Raw genomic sequence first — 14,946 nt, forward strand, 5'->3', positions numbered from 1 at the left:
AAAAAAAAAAAAAAAAAAAAAAAAAAGTCAGAATAGTGGTTACCTTTAGAGGAAAAATAAAGATGACATCAGGCTGATGAGAATGCTCTATAATTTGATCAGGGTGGTTATACATTTATTTATGTAAGAAAAGTCATTGAACCGTACATTTAAGATTTGTGCACTTATGTAAGCAATGGTGCTTTAGATAAAAAAAAGAAATAATGTATGGCTTTTCTCTTGAGGGATTTATATGGCTATATAACATGTGTTTGGTATAATGACCTAACACTCTAGCTCCATTAGTCCTTATTTTCCTTTTCATCTTCTCTCTTACTTATTTTTAATCATTTTATATTGCTATTATTTGCATAATAGCATCTTCCTGAGCCATCTAAAGTCCTAGTTAGAACAGGTTATAAATAAATGCAAAAATATCTGGTGTTTCTAAATTGGACATCAGAAGACTTTGAATCACGAGATTTTCATTTTCATTCTGACTATACTTATTAAGAGTGCAATTTATGGAGAAATTACTTAAGATAATATCTATTTGACCTGTTTGTTAAAAGAATTAAATAAAACAGCATAGCTAAAAGCATTTTTCAAATTGGGAAGTGATGTAAAAATTACATTTAAAAGCATCTAATATTAATCTAGGAACACAATCTCCAATTAAATAATCAAACTAAAAGAAAGTATATTTTCAGAGGGAAAAAACTGGCTCAAATCTATAATTTCTGTCTTTCCTGAGATTATTTGTCATATTAAATGTGCTTTAAAACATTTTTGTTATCCATGTTCAAATTCTGCCCAAGTGAACACCAACATGAGTTTATATGCTTGAGAAATGCCTGGTACACCCAGGATCAACTTGTATGAAGCTATCAGAGGAGAGGATCTATTTGCCCATCAAAAAATTATTCCAGTCATGCAAAATATTTTGTTATTGGGATATATATCTACGATATACTAAGAAACAAATTAAGTTTGTAAAGTAAATTCAGTAAAATAAAATTTATGTTAGCCTCTCTTTAGATTGAAGAATTAAAGAGAGAGCACGCTTGAGTCCAGGAGTTTGAAGTTACAATGAGCCATGATTATGCCACTGTACTCCAGCCTGTGCAACAGAGTGAGACTCCATCTCAAACAAACAAACAAACAAACAAAATAGTGAGAGAAATGTAAGAGCTGTTTTCATCTCTCCTTGTGCAGATAAGCAGTTATGGAGACACAATAGCTGCTATCAGACCTTCCCAAAGGAGTTTCTGAATACTAATGTTCCGACTCTTATGTATAAGAATATCAGCTATACCAAGTGATTCTCTCAAGTTTCTTTTTAATTTAACACATTTCTCAACACATTCCAAATAGTTTCTGCCCTCAGATATCCCATTGAGATTATTCTCATCAAGATAACCTGGGATTCTCTTGTTGCTAGAATCCAACATTTTAACTCATCTCACCACTCAATATTGGACCCTCCTCCCCTCCTCCTTTTCCTCCTCCTCCTCCTTTTTCTTCTTCCTCTTCTATTTTCCCTAGAAACAGAGTCTTGCTCTGTTGCCCAGGTTGGAGTGCAAATTTGGTGGTGCTTATGTTCTCCTCTGCATCCCTTTTATTCTGTCTCCCTTGGCAATTCCGTAATCTGAATGCAAACATCATATGATAATGACTATCAAACCTCTAACTCAGCTATGATCTCACTCCTGAGCTCAAAATTTATGTAACTCTCTACTTGACATCTCCACATAGGTTTTCTGTAGAGACTTCAAAATCAGTATTAAATAGGCTTTATCATCTCTCTCCTAACCTGTTCCTGTGTCACTGCTTTCAGTGAGCACCTTATCACCCATAAAGTTGCTAACATTGAGAATCCTCTGTCAACAATTTCTTTCATGCAGCAGCAATTCCTGTCAAATTTATTTAAGTAGCTCTGCAATCCATTTACTTTATCTCACTTCTTTCAGCTACGTAACTGCTTGTCTACAATCAATTCTATTCAAAACAGCTAAATCTGATTATACCTTTTCCTCGCTTAATACCCTTTATCACTGCTAAAGACTTGCATTCCATAATTCCCATTAACTACTGCCATCATGGCTCTTGAAGAGTTATTTTTCAGAAAAATTTTCTTATCAGTGTAACAATTTTTATAGCACATTAAATGCGCTATAAGCAGTAATATTTAGACATTAAATTTTCAGGCAAAGATGACAGGGAAAGAAAACTTTGATGTGAAAGCAGTGTTTGAATGACATCTTGTTTCTCACAGAAATTTGTTTTCATTGTTCAAGAGATACAAATTTTTTCATATGTAAAAATTGTTTGTGTACATTGATTTGAGGTGAAACACATAATACCATTCTTTATTTGAAGTAATGGAAGTTTTTTCTTAATTGGTGACTTGTCACTTAGCAGGATTTATAAGAACAAATGAAAATAATTAAGTGAGAGTAAATTGTACCCTTATTGCTTTCAAGACAAATTCTAAGCTGCTTAACATCACTTGAAAGATACACGACCTAACCCCTGCTTCATCTGACACCAATCCCCATTTCACATTTTACTTTCCAGTCATATGGAGCTACAGAAATCTTGTACCAACTCAGGAGCTGTGTTTCTTAAAAGCACAAGGGATGGCAGAACTAAAACTGGCATGACTGAGTTCTCGCATATGATAGAGGGTTCAGGAAAAACACTAAATATATTTGAAATCTGCATACCACTGCAAAGAGGTATTTTAGAAAGCATCTGCTTCTAGAACAAACTGGATCAACAAGTGACTATTCTTCCGATTCCTTTCCTTGAACTCTTTTTGAAAAATTATGGTGGTATTATGAGCTAACAAGGCAGAATATTTTACATATTTTCTTATACCAACTACTTTCATTTAAAGTTTACATATCAGCCAGCCCTTATTGGTTTTAAATTGAAGTGAGTCACTCATAAATGTTGATTTTGTAGATCTGTGCCATTCACTCTGTATTTTGTTGATCACAAAACTCTTCTTAATGTCAATGATGTTTTTTTTTTTTTTAATTTTACCAATATTAGCCTGAATGTATTTGAATGGATGCAGTCGCTAAAAACTTTCTCAAAGGATCCTCTTAAATGAATGTTAGTCACTGGGCTGTACTAACAACATCTCTCTGGCTGCTTTGCAAAAACTGAATGCTAGCATATAAAAGTGGAAACAGACTACTGTGGAAGCTATTAGAATACTCCAAGTGAGAGATGGTAGTAGTTGCCAGGGATGGTGGCAAGGAGATGGAGAGAAATAGAGCACAAAGATTTTAGAATAAGCAACAAAAATGGGGAAGACTAGAAAACAAAGGTCAGGGTGAGGGAGGTAAGGAATCAACAGATCTGTCTTGGACATGTAAATTTTATTTGTCTGCTAAACATGCAAGTGGAGATTTTTAAGCAGACAATTGAAAATTTGGAGCAGAAGATGTAAATTTTAAGTCATTTCTATATAGTCATAAAACTAGATCCCAAGGGAAAGAGTGCTAATAGCCCAAAATGATTTCATATTCAATCCATCAAAGGAATTAAAATGAATAGAAATGGGCTCAACAGTGGATCAAATATCAAAAGAAGATGGCATAAAACAGGACTCTATTCCAGACTCCCTCCTCTCCAACTTACTCATGAAGGATTTGCATACTACTTCAAGTCTTTTTAGAAGGAACTGGGCATTAAATAAACAGCATAAACAATTTGTTACATGATGTGTGCCTTCTTGCCATGTCATATAGGAAATTAAACATTCTTCTCTCTACTGATCACATACTATCAGTGTGGCTTTCTAGAAGTGCCCTTAAATAGCATGTCAACCTGAACTTATTATCAAGCTCAAAACCATTTCACCAAAACCAAAAGTCTTTGGCATGTTTATGACATGCAGAGGGATAATTATTAGTAAATTCACTTTGCAGAAAACCCATCTAGTTGTAGTTCAGTATATTGTGCAATTAACCCAAGTTTTAGAACTACAGAAATGCTGTTCTCCTCAAAACAAAATATTCTAGAAAAACTATATTAAAAGCAGTTAGATAGCACAAGCTAACTCCTTCTCTTACATCCTCTTTAGCCATACATCTCTTGATACTCTGGAGACAGAGCTCTTATTCAGGATTTGCAACACGATCTCTTGGGAATTTTATTTTTTAAATATTCATACCCAAGCCTTACTCTTGGAGATTCAAACTTGGTGGGTAAGTGAAAAGAGTATTCTGAAAAAGTTCTTCACATAATTTTGCTGCTGATTCTGAGTTAGGAATTTCTGCTCGACGGCTAGGACCTCTGAGGTTTCAAGGTGGTGAACACTTGAGATCCAGAAAGATTTTTAGGAAGTTTCTTTGCCCTGCTTGCCCCATTTAATTGCCTTCAATCCACCTGTGAATGTCACCGTTTAGTTTGAATAAGAACTCAAGCCAGGTTCTTTAATTTGTATAACAAAACAGATAAATTTGTCAAATATATGTCTAGCATTTTATCTAAAACAGATGGATCTCCTCTAACAATTAAGAATAACAATATTTTAGGCAAATACAATGACTGTCATATTCATTGCTCTCTCAATTTGTTCAAAATCTACATTAGTCAATAAATGCAAAACAGGGATGATACAACATAAGTGATATTCTCACCAGTCAATCTAAGTTTCTCTTCCTGAATTATCAGGAAGTCAAATTTCTACATTGTTTCACCTTTGATTACTTTTGCTTCCTATGGGAAGGCCTTCCAACAACATAAATTTTAAACACTAAGCACTCAAGTTTTATGAAGGTTTATAAAAGAAATAGTTTCAGCTATTAAAAATGATTAAGGATATCTACATGACAAATTTCACCTCAGAGTAGATATCTTGGGAAAATGTATCTAATATAAATTGATATGCCTGATTTCATTTATAAAGAGAATGATTTCTACCAAGAACTACTGCAGTAAGTTTTATGTGCCATACCTAATCAACGCTTTCTGGTTCAAGCATCTTTCCAAATCAATTTAATTTTTAATCTTTTTTTCAATGATGCCATCATGCCTATGGCTTTTATTATAAGTTACTTCCAATTATTTTTGGAAAGTGGTTTATTAATAATAAAATCTATCCTGGATTCACTCTCTCATAAAATCAATATTTATTTATTTTTAGTTATTGAGAGAACACCTCCAACAAGTGTAGTGTGAAGATTTTCTGAGTTAAATAATCAAAAACCCTGCTTTAAAAAAAAACACTACCAACCATGACAAGGGTTTTCTTTCAGGAAGTTCATATCGTGGTCAAGGATTATGACTACTCTTTTAGCATCTGGAATAGAATTTTGTGAGCTCCTCTTCCTCTTTTCTATAACATCACCATTAATGATATTTAAGCACTTTCTATGTGTCAGGGACTGTACCACGAGCTTTGCCTGCAAGCTTATCTAATCCTCACAACAAAGTAAAACCTGATCCTAATAATGTACCTATTTTAGATGAGGAATATGAAATTTAAAATGTTCAATATCTTGCCCTCAATACATGTTTTAAAATAAATGCATAAACTTGTGCAGCTAGATATATGATTAGGAGAAAAAAAGTATGGAAATGCCTCTTCTCTAGATGCAGGGATAAAATTTCCCCTGCTGCTCTCAGGAACTTGGCCTTTATTGATCTCACTGGAAATCAGAAAAATGGCTTTGCTTTTTCCCTTTTGCAATGGGCAAATAATTGAACCTAACACATTATATGGTTGACTTTCTTTAGTCTGAGCTTTGACTTTTCTATTTACCTGTGTTATTTATGTTTCAAATCTAAATAAAGGCTTAGCCAGTGGTAGATCCACTGACCAAAGGATCAGGTAGATAGAGTTGACTGTCCCAAGGTTCTTAGGTTCCTAGTAACAAGGGATCATGGGCAGCATTCACTCAGCTGACCACGCAATGTCCCCAAAATCGGTCTCTCACAGCACTTTTTTCTGTTACTGCATACGAAGAGGTAGCCATTGTCTACTTACCATGAGGCATATAGTTTACTATAGCCTTGAGGATATGTAATACAGCATTTGACTCATATATTTGACTAAAGTGTTCCAAGATTACTTAACAAAAGAGTTTATTGATCCAATATGTTTTATATGGAAGCCCTGGATTGGACATCAGGAAACCTGGTACATAGTGCTGGTACTTATTCTAGTGATATCTGACTCCAGATAAGTCATTTAAGTGCTCTGAGCCTTAGCTCCTTAACTGTGCATGAGAGAATTTTGTTAAATTGTTTTGAAGGTCTCTCCCAACTCTGAAAATCTGTGAAGTTACCAATCTCTCTGATTTACCGTATCAAGCTACTCTTTATTGAGCTAAACTTCTACTTCATGTAATCTTCTTTAATTTGGAAGAAAATAATTGAAAGTCAACAGGCCAAATTAAGAAAGCGCTTTTTTACAGCACAAGGATAAATTTAAGCATGATATATTCTCACATGTTTCATACAGTCATTCATGAGACTTTATCATTACTCATTTCCCTAATTGACTTTAAATTTGAGCGTTCTGATACACAGAGATGAGGTCAAAATAATCATTGATGAATTTTGTTTTAAAATTATAAAAAAATTGTTTCCTATTGTATCACACCCTGAATGAGGACATTTTTTCTAAGTTACCAGATCTTAATACACTGCATTTATTTATCTAAGATTTGTAGTTATAGACTGCTCTCTAAGCCTATAAATATTTAACATAATATTTCCTTACAGATGTTTAGGAAAAACAAGCCTTTCCTTTCTCTAATTCCTCAATTCAGTGAAATCAGCTCTTTGCTGAGAAATTTTACCATCACTTGCTTCCAAGCCCAGGGAAATCTTTGATCTTAAAAAAGAAAAAAATCTGAACCTCAATTTACATGTTTATTCCACGAAAACTAATTTTCTACTATTATTCCTACTTATCATATTATTATCCTGTATTTTAATTCAATTTACATACAACCATGCTTATTCTAAGTTTTATGTTAACTATTTTAGAGACATCCCTGCCTGCATTTCTTTCCTTATTCCAAAAATGGCAATAAGCCAAGCCCCACTTTATTCTAACTTAATTTTTCCAGACTTCTTAATGGCTATGTCAATTTCCTGTCATTGTTCTCCTATAGGATTTCCTTAGTCCCCTCCCGATGCCTTTGGCAGGTACACATTTATACTGAAATTGATAAAGGCAGGGAAAAGTCATCAACACAGTCAGAAGAGAAGAGACTTATTCATTATGACGTAACTAAGCTGAAAAGCACAGCTAATGGACTATTTTGGTAGCATGACTTGAGATGCAGAAGCCTTTTAGTCGCTGGAAACGGTTACCTCTAAATGGCACTCCCAAGGTCAGGAAGGAAACATGACATCACTGAGAAGCAGCTGTGTCTGAGGTAGTGAAAAGAAGCTTCAAGAAGCTCCTGTGTTTCAACGTACATTAATCATGACTAGTTGGTTAAAAGATAAGAAAAATACAAGGATTTAAGGGCAAATTTAGAAAACTCCAAGAAAAAAAAGAGTTTGAGTTTCATTTTCATATTCAGCGAACTCTTAACTTTGGCAGAATGTTTCTTAATAAGCATTATAGTTTTTTCATTCTGTAAAGAAAATAAGTGATATCATTTTCTTCTCACCTGTAAGTTCAAGAGTGCTCCAGTTTTCCCTACAGAGTCTAGTGTGAAAATTCAGACACTTAGTTCACATTTATACGTGTGTGGATTTGGACAAGAAAGAGGAGATATTGAGCATGAGCATTTTGAAACACAATATTCTAAAAAGTATATCATTATTAGAGAACCCTGACATAGGATTTAAGGACTCCAAAGAACCCAATGTTAAAACATGCTTGAAAACTATTACTTTTTCTATTGTTAAGAGTTTTACTCAAAGTAGATAAAGTTTTGCTATCAGTCCTATTCCTATGACAATCTAGCTCTTTATTTTTATTTAGAAGCTATACTGACCAGCAATATGTTGTCAAATTAATGAATACTATTATCAACAATATGTATGTTAAATATTAATATATATGTTTATGAAAATGGTTAACTTTAGTCTTGTTTAAAATTGCACCTCTTGAATGAAGTATCTTAGTTCCTATTGCTCTGTTACAAATTAATACAAACTTAGTAGCTTAAAACAACACAATTTTATTATTTTACATCCCAGAGATCAGAAGTCTGAGTCCAAGTGTCAGCAGGGCTGCATTCCTTCTGGAGACTTCAGGGGAGAAGTTATTTTCTTGCCCTCTTTGATTTCTAAAGGCTGTCATCATTTCTTGGCTCCTGACCCTTTGAGTCTGTGCTTACATCTTTTGCTACTTTCTTTTCTCCTATCCCTCTCTTATGAAGTTTGTAAGTATATCAGACATACCTAGATGATTCAGGACGATCTCTCAATCTCAAAATCTTCAATTTAATCCATCTGCAAAGTCCCTTTTGTAGTATAAGGTAAGATTTATATGTTTAGGAAATTAGAATGTAGACATCTTTGGAGGACCACTTTTAGCCTAGCACAGTAAGATGCATTTACTCAACAATGTACTTTACAAATCCTAGTCTTAGTGAAAGATGACCATCAAAAGTCAGTTAAAATATATTTGTAAGTAGAAGTGACACAAAGATTTTACAAGGTAACAACATTCTAAACGTGGCAATACTGGGAATTAATTAAATGTGTGACAGAAAAGCACTGCAACAAGGAAACAACAGTCCATCAACTTAAGAAGACTAAAAAGGTAAAGGAATGATAAATATAATTAATCTTATCTGGAATTAAGTTGGAAATTATGGAACTTACAATTGCAAGCTTTGAGTGAATAAACATAGATTTTGTTAAAGTTTTAAAGAAAAAATTTCCATCAACAAATCAACAAATGAACAAATTGTGATATATCTATACAACGGAATATTACTCAGTCATAAAAAGAAATGAAATACAAGCTACAACACAAATGAACCTTGAAAATATTGTTGTAAGTAAAAGATGTCAGACACCACAAAGGGTCAAATTCTGTAAGATGACTTTTATAGGAAATTTCCAGAATAGGAAAATTCAGGGACAAAAAAACATATTAGTGGTTGCCAGAGGACTGACAGAATGGAGAGGGATTACTTACCCTTTTCTCATTTAGAAAAACGTGCAGCAGCAATTGCTGTCAGCACAGCACCCTGGGTCGGGGGGCGGGGGGGCGGGGAACAGGTAAAGGGTAATGGATACAGAAATTATTTTAAAAGTTTTGAAACTAGAGCAATGTGATAGTTCTACAACATTGTGAATGCACCAAATGCTACTAGATTGTACACTTTAAGATTTTTAACTGTATGTTATATGAATTCCATCTCAATTAAAAAAAGAATTCTAAAGAAATCTCAACATGACAATGTTCTTAACAGTATTGTGTATATAATCAGTTCAATAGTAGGTTCTAGAGAGATAAGGAGAAGTATAGAAATTAATCTCAAAAAGTGGTTTTTGAGATTAAAATCCTGGATCAGATAATGAATGACCTCTGCTTTAATTTCAACTAACCACAAATTAGCCATGTGACTCTAGGAAAAATCACAACATGTGTGTACTCATTTATTGATTCATAAATTAAATCAATCAGATAATTTCTAACATTAAACTTCAAAATTATATTATTCATTTGCACCTCTGTTCACACTAAGCTAGTTTCTTTGGAATACAAAAACAATTAAGAAATTTTCTGTCTCTGAAATTTACATTTCAATGTAAAAACCAAATATGTTGTTTTCTAATTATTTGAGTACATCACTTGTGAACAAATTTGTTTACTATCACCAATGAATGGAGAGACAGGCGCACACACATAGACACACACACACACAGAAAAAAAGAGGAAGAAAAGGATGTATGAACACCTACCAATGGTTATATCTGGATGGTGAGATTACAATATTTTTGTTATCTTTACTTTCTAATTGTGTTTTAAAAGAACATGTATTATTTGTGCAGAAAAAATACAAATCCTGCTAAATTTGTCTCCATATTTCAATGTTGCAGCATGTCTAAATCTGCAGTTATTAGGAATTCACAATGATCTGAATAAACACTAATATTTTCAGGAACAAAAGAAATAATTTATCTTAAAGAAATCGTTCAAAAAAAGCAAAAGGTTATATACAAGAAGATATTCATTACAGCAGTATATTTATAACATTTCCACATTGAAAGTTACCTCAAGATCTCAAAAGAGAGTAGTAGTTTAATACAAAATCTAATATCTTTAAGGATTATGAAGTTTTAAACATGGAAGAAGGAGTTTGTTTATTCCTATTGTTCAGCTTTCCTCATTCCCTCAGGTCCCTTTGCTGTCTTCCAAGGCTGGTTTTATTAGACTGGTGTGAAAGGGGGCATCCTTCTCTGTGTTGTCTAGATAGGGGACAACATATTAAGCACAATGTTCTAACCACACCTGTGCCATGTGATTCTGAACAGCATTTCTACATCTGCCCTGCTACATGAGATCAGATACAATCTTCACTAGAAAAAAGAATGCCATTAGTGTTCAAAAACGTTTTGGAACATTTTACTTGAATCAAGGAATCACTGACAAGATAAAGTTTTGGATCTGCATGGACCCATTCACCCCACTTGCTAGATAAGGATAAGAAATACAGAAAGGAAAAAAAAAATCACTTTGCCTACCGTTACTCATTTGGTGTCAAAATTGGAGGCTTAGTCCAGCTCCAGACCTAGCCCAAAACTCTTTTTACCATACGACCAGAACTTAATCTTTACCAGATGGTATAAAAATCAAACCAAAACAAAGCAGAGCAATCACTTGAAAGAAGATCAATGCAACCAGTTGCATGGCTTAGGTAATTATTAAGCATGTTATTGCTGTTTGTTAAATGGCCAAACATGGTTCAGCATGAAGACACAATTAAGTTTAGGAATTGGGAAATATGACAAGATTCTTGATTTAATTTCAAAGTTTTCTGCTGTAATCATTCTGAATTTTCAGAGATTAGAATTATTGCATCCTAAACTCTATTAAGATGTGTGCCAAGTGAATTTCCATGTGCCTCAGTGGTAGGTGACCATCACTGCTTGATATTTATACAAATTGGATTGTTCCTGTCCTTTCTTCATCAATCTACAGAAAGTTCCTTGAAAAAATAACCTCAAACTCATCTTCTGAGTCAGTGGTCATCCTTAAAACAGAATATCCAGGGGATTTCAAATTCCCTGGCCATTTTCTGAGGCCATCATATTTATAAGTAGGTCATCAAGAGCAAACAGGTAGTTAGGAAACATTATAATGAACATAAGAGCAGGCAATTAGCAGAGGAGACAACTCTCCCCTAAATCAAAGTGCTTGGCTATTAAAGAACTTGCTGCTGTGTCTTTAACTTTATAGGCAAGTACTTGAATATACAGAATCTAACCAAAGGAATAATCTCTGGACATATCAAAGGAAAGGTCTCTGGGCATATCTCTAGTAGCAATGACACTAATTCTCTTTACATGTGTTTCTACAGTACCCAGTTAGCAAATTAGCGCCAAAGTTTCATAATTATTTTATCCAAAGCCAAAATTGGATACTGCCAATAAATAAGTTTAGCAAATATATACTTAGCCTCATATTGGTGCTTTTAGGGAATATTCCTTTGTTTGACCACAGATCCTTGGCTCAAAAAAAATTGTGTGCTGTTATTGAAAATTCACTGTAATTCACTGTTTTCTCGAAAATTCATGACTCTCTTACACAATACAGATCATGGAAATTGTGCTTGTTTCACTGATGAAGCTATGTTCTCCCATTTTTGTGAATATCTACTCAAACATTTATCATTTAATGCTTTTTCCTATGCATTTGCCCTGCTTCAGACATCTTGAAGTGTTGGTCAACTGTTTTCTAAAAAACAACAATAATTAGCATTTGATTATTTAGTAAGTGATAAGAAAAGTATAGTTTCTACATAAACTATTTTAACCTAAAGTAGTTCCAAATGATATAACTCTAAAATTCTAGCCTTCCAGCCAATGTCTTTCCATTTCCACGAAAAGGAATCTGGGAGGCAGAGGACACATTTATACTTAATCCACTTTTGCAACACTCCACACCAATTCCCAGTTCAGCAAAATGTTCAGCATTTTTGACTCTATTAAAATTATTGCAGCTAACTTCCATATGCCTCAGTGGGGTGTGACCATCACTGTTTGACATTTATTGGGTTGGAATGCTTAGTTATAAAGATTCAAAATTATTTGTATCACCAAACCTGAAATTATTTTAAAAATAAGGCATAATTATAATTTTTAAAATAATCTTTAGGGTGTTAGGAAGTTATTCTAATTTGACTCCTTGTTTTGCTGACATATAAGCACAGATTCACAATTTTCCAAGGATATCAAATAAAACTAATGATGTATTCAGCCATCGAGCCATTACTTAACACAAATTAAGCATTTACAGCTAATGAGGAACAGTGCTAGACTTTTAGAATACCATAGTGAATGAGACATAGTCTCCGTCTTCAGGGAGATTATATTTTAGAAGGAAGATAGCAAGTAAACTGATACATCCCGTAGAGTAGGACAAGCTATTATGACATGATAGACAAGTGTTATGTACATAGTAATTTCTATGAACTAAAGCGTATATAGAAGGGTACCTAACTCTGTCCTCGTCAATCTGGAAACGATTCTTGCCGAAGTGTCATGTAAGCTGGAACTGTAGGATGCGTAGGAGTTACAAGGAACCAGTGTCCCTGTGGGGGTGTGCGTGAATGTCTAAGCGTACGTGTAGAAAGAAGCTTTCCTGAAACTGAAAGTAGTTCAGTACACTGGAGCATAAACTGGCTTGTTGTAGTGTGTATGTGATAGGGTGAAAGTTAGAAATTGAAAGACTGAACCAGACTAAAGTTCTTTCTGTTCTATACCAAGAAATTCGAACGTTATTATGGGGGCAATAGGAAAGTGAAAGGTTTTTTTCCCCATTTCTTTTTTTACCTTTCTAAGAAACATTTATTATTGTGGCAAAATGCATGCAACATAAACCTAACATTTTAACTATTTTTAAGCAGTTCAGTGGTATTAAGTACATTCACATTGTTGTGAAACCATCATCACTATCCATCTCCAGAATATTTTCATCTTGCCGAACTAAAGCTCTATAGCCATTAAACACTAATTCTCTCTTCCCTGCAACCCCTAGTCCCTTGGAATTAAGATCCTACTTTCTGTCTACAAATTTGACTACTATAGATATCTCACATAAGAAAGATTATGTAATAGTTGTCCTTTGTGACTGGCTTATTTCAGTTAGCATAAATGTCTTCAACTTTCATTCATGTTGTTGCATGCCAGAATTTTCTTCCTTTTTAAGGCTAAATACTTTTCCATTGTGTATATATATCATTGTTTATATATTTATTAATTAATGAACACTTGTGTTACTTCTGGTTTTTGGCTATAGTGAATAATGCTACTATTCACATGGGTTTACAAATATGTTTTCAATTCCTTTGTGTATATACCCAGAAGTGGAGTTGCTGAATCATATGGTAACTATTTTTAATTTTTTGAGAAACCACCATGTTGTTTTTCACAGTGGCTACATCATTTTATATTCCCAAAAGCAATGCAAAAGCATTCCAATTACTCCACATCCACACTAACATTCCTCATTTTGCTGGTTTTTCGTGCTAGCCATCCTAATGACTATGAAGTAGCGTCTCACTGCGTTTTTTTGTTTGTATTTCTCTTGAACTCCTGACCTCAGGTGATCCACCCACCTCGGCCTCCCAAAGTGCTAGGATTACAGGCGTGAGCCACCGTACCCGGCTTTGTTTGTATTTCTCTAACGATTAGTATTGTTGTGTATCTTTTCTTGTGTTCATCATTCTTTGGATAAATATCTATTCAAGTCCTTTGCTCATTTTTTATTTGAGTTTCTTTAATGTTGAGTTATAAGAGTTTATATGTATTCTGGATATTAATTTTTTTATTATACTTTACGTTCTGGGGTACATGTGCAAATCGGGCAGGATTGTTACATAGATATACACATTCCATGGTGGTGGTTTGCTGTATCCATCGCCCTGTCATCTACATTGGGTATTTCTCCTAATGCTATACCTCCCCAATCCCCCTACCGCCTTCTCTGCCTCCCCTAGCCCCCACCTCCCAGGCCCCAGTGTGTGATATTCCCCTTTCTGTCTCCATTTGTTCTCATTGTTCAACACCCACTTATGAGTGAGAACATGCAGTGTTTGGTTTTCTCTTCTTGTGTCAGTTTGCTGAGAAGGATGGTTTCCAGTTTCATCCACATCCCTGCAAAGGACATGAATTCATCCTTTTTTATGGCTGCAGAGTATCACATGGTGTATATGTGCCACATTTTCTTTAGTCTATCATTGATGGGCATTTGGGTTGGTTCCAAGTCTTTGCTATTGTGAACAGTATTGCAATAAACATATGTTTGCATGTGTCTTTATAATAGAATGATTTATAATTCTTTGGGTATATACCTCGTAATGGAATTGCTGGGTCAAATGGTGAAACTGAGTATTAATGAGCTGAAATGGGTTGTCTGAAATGTCTCATGTTAATACAATTAACGATAAAGATGGCCTAGAATTAGATCATTCCACTCACCACAACTAACTGCTTACTCTGTGCCAGACACTGTAAATGGCACTGAAGATGAAAGATACATAAGACGTGGATCATTGCCCTTATTTGTTTTGGATTTCCTCCCATGTTTGCATGATTTTCTCTTTCCTTTGTTCAAGTTGCCAAGGGCAGTTCTAAACTCTAGAACATCACAAAGGACCACTACATTCCCGCTTAGCTAGGTGGTCCCTGGTTCTTTTACTCTTCACTTGACTCTATAAATCCCCAACGTGATACAGGACTTGGGATGGGGCTGACTCATTCACATGATAATACCCTCCAATCCATAGCTTCTGGGAAAATAAAACA

At 34.3% G+C, this 14,946-nt stretch overlaps 1 long non-coding RNA gene across 1 annotated transcript in view; it reads right to left on the bottom strand.

Annotated features, from left to right (window-relative positions):
• LOC116557055 overlaps nt 1-14,302 on the bottom strand; it is a 17,720-nt gene extending 3,418 nt beyond the window's left edge. The window contains exons 1-2 of the long non-coding RNA XR_004271335.1: nt 14,292-14,302; nt 6,285-6,288 (exon numbers count right to left, since the gene is read on the bottom strand). This is a non-coding gene — a long non-coding RNA (uncharacterized LOC116557055). The remainder of the gene's footprint in view (nt 1-6,284; nt 6,289-14,291) is intronic.
• Nucleotides 14,303-14,946: the final 644 nt, after the last annotated feature.

The sequence above is a fragment of the Sapajus apella genome, unplaced genomic scaffold (assembly GCF_009761245.1).
Source record: "Sapajus apella isolate SASKATOON/1434 unplaced genomic scaffold, GSC_monkey_1.0 scaffold2, whole genome shotgun sequence".
In the NCBI taxonomy this organism is placed as follows: Eukaryota; Metazoa; Chordata; class Mammalia; order Primates; family Cebidae; genus Sapajus; species Sapajus apella.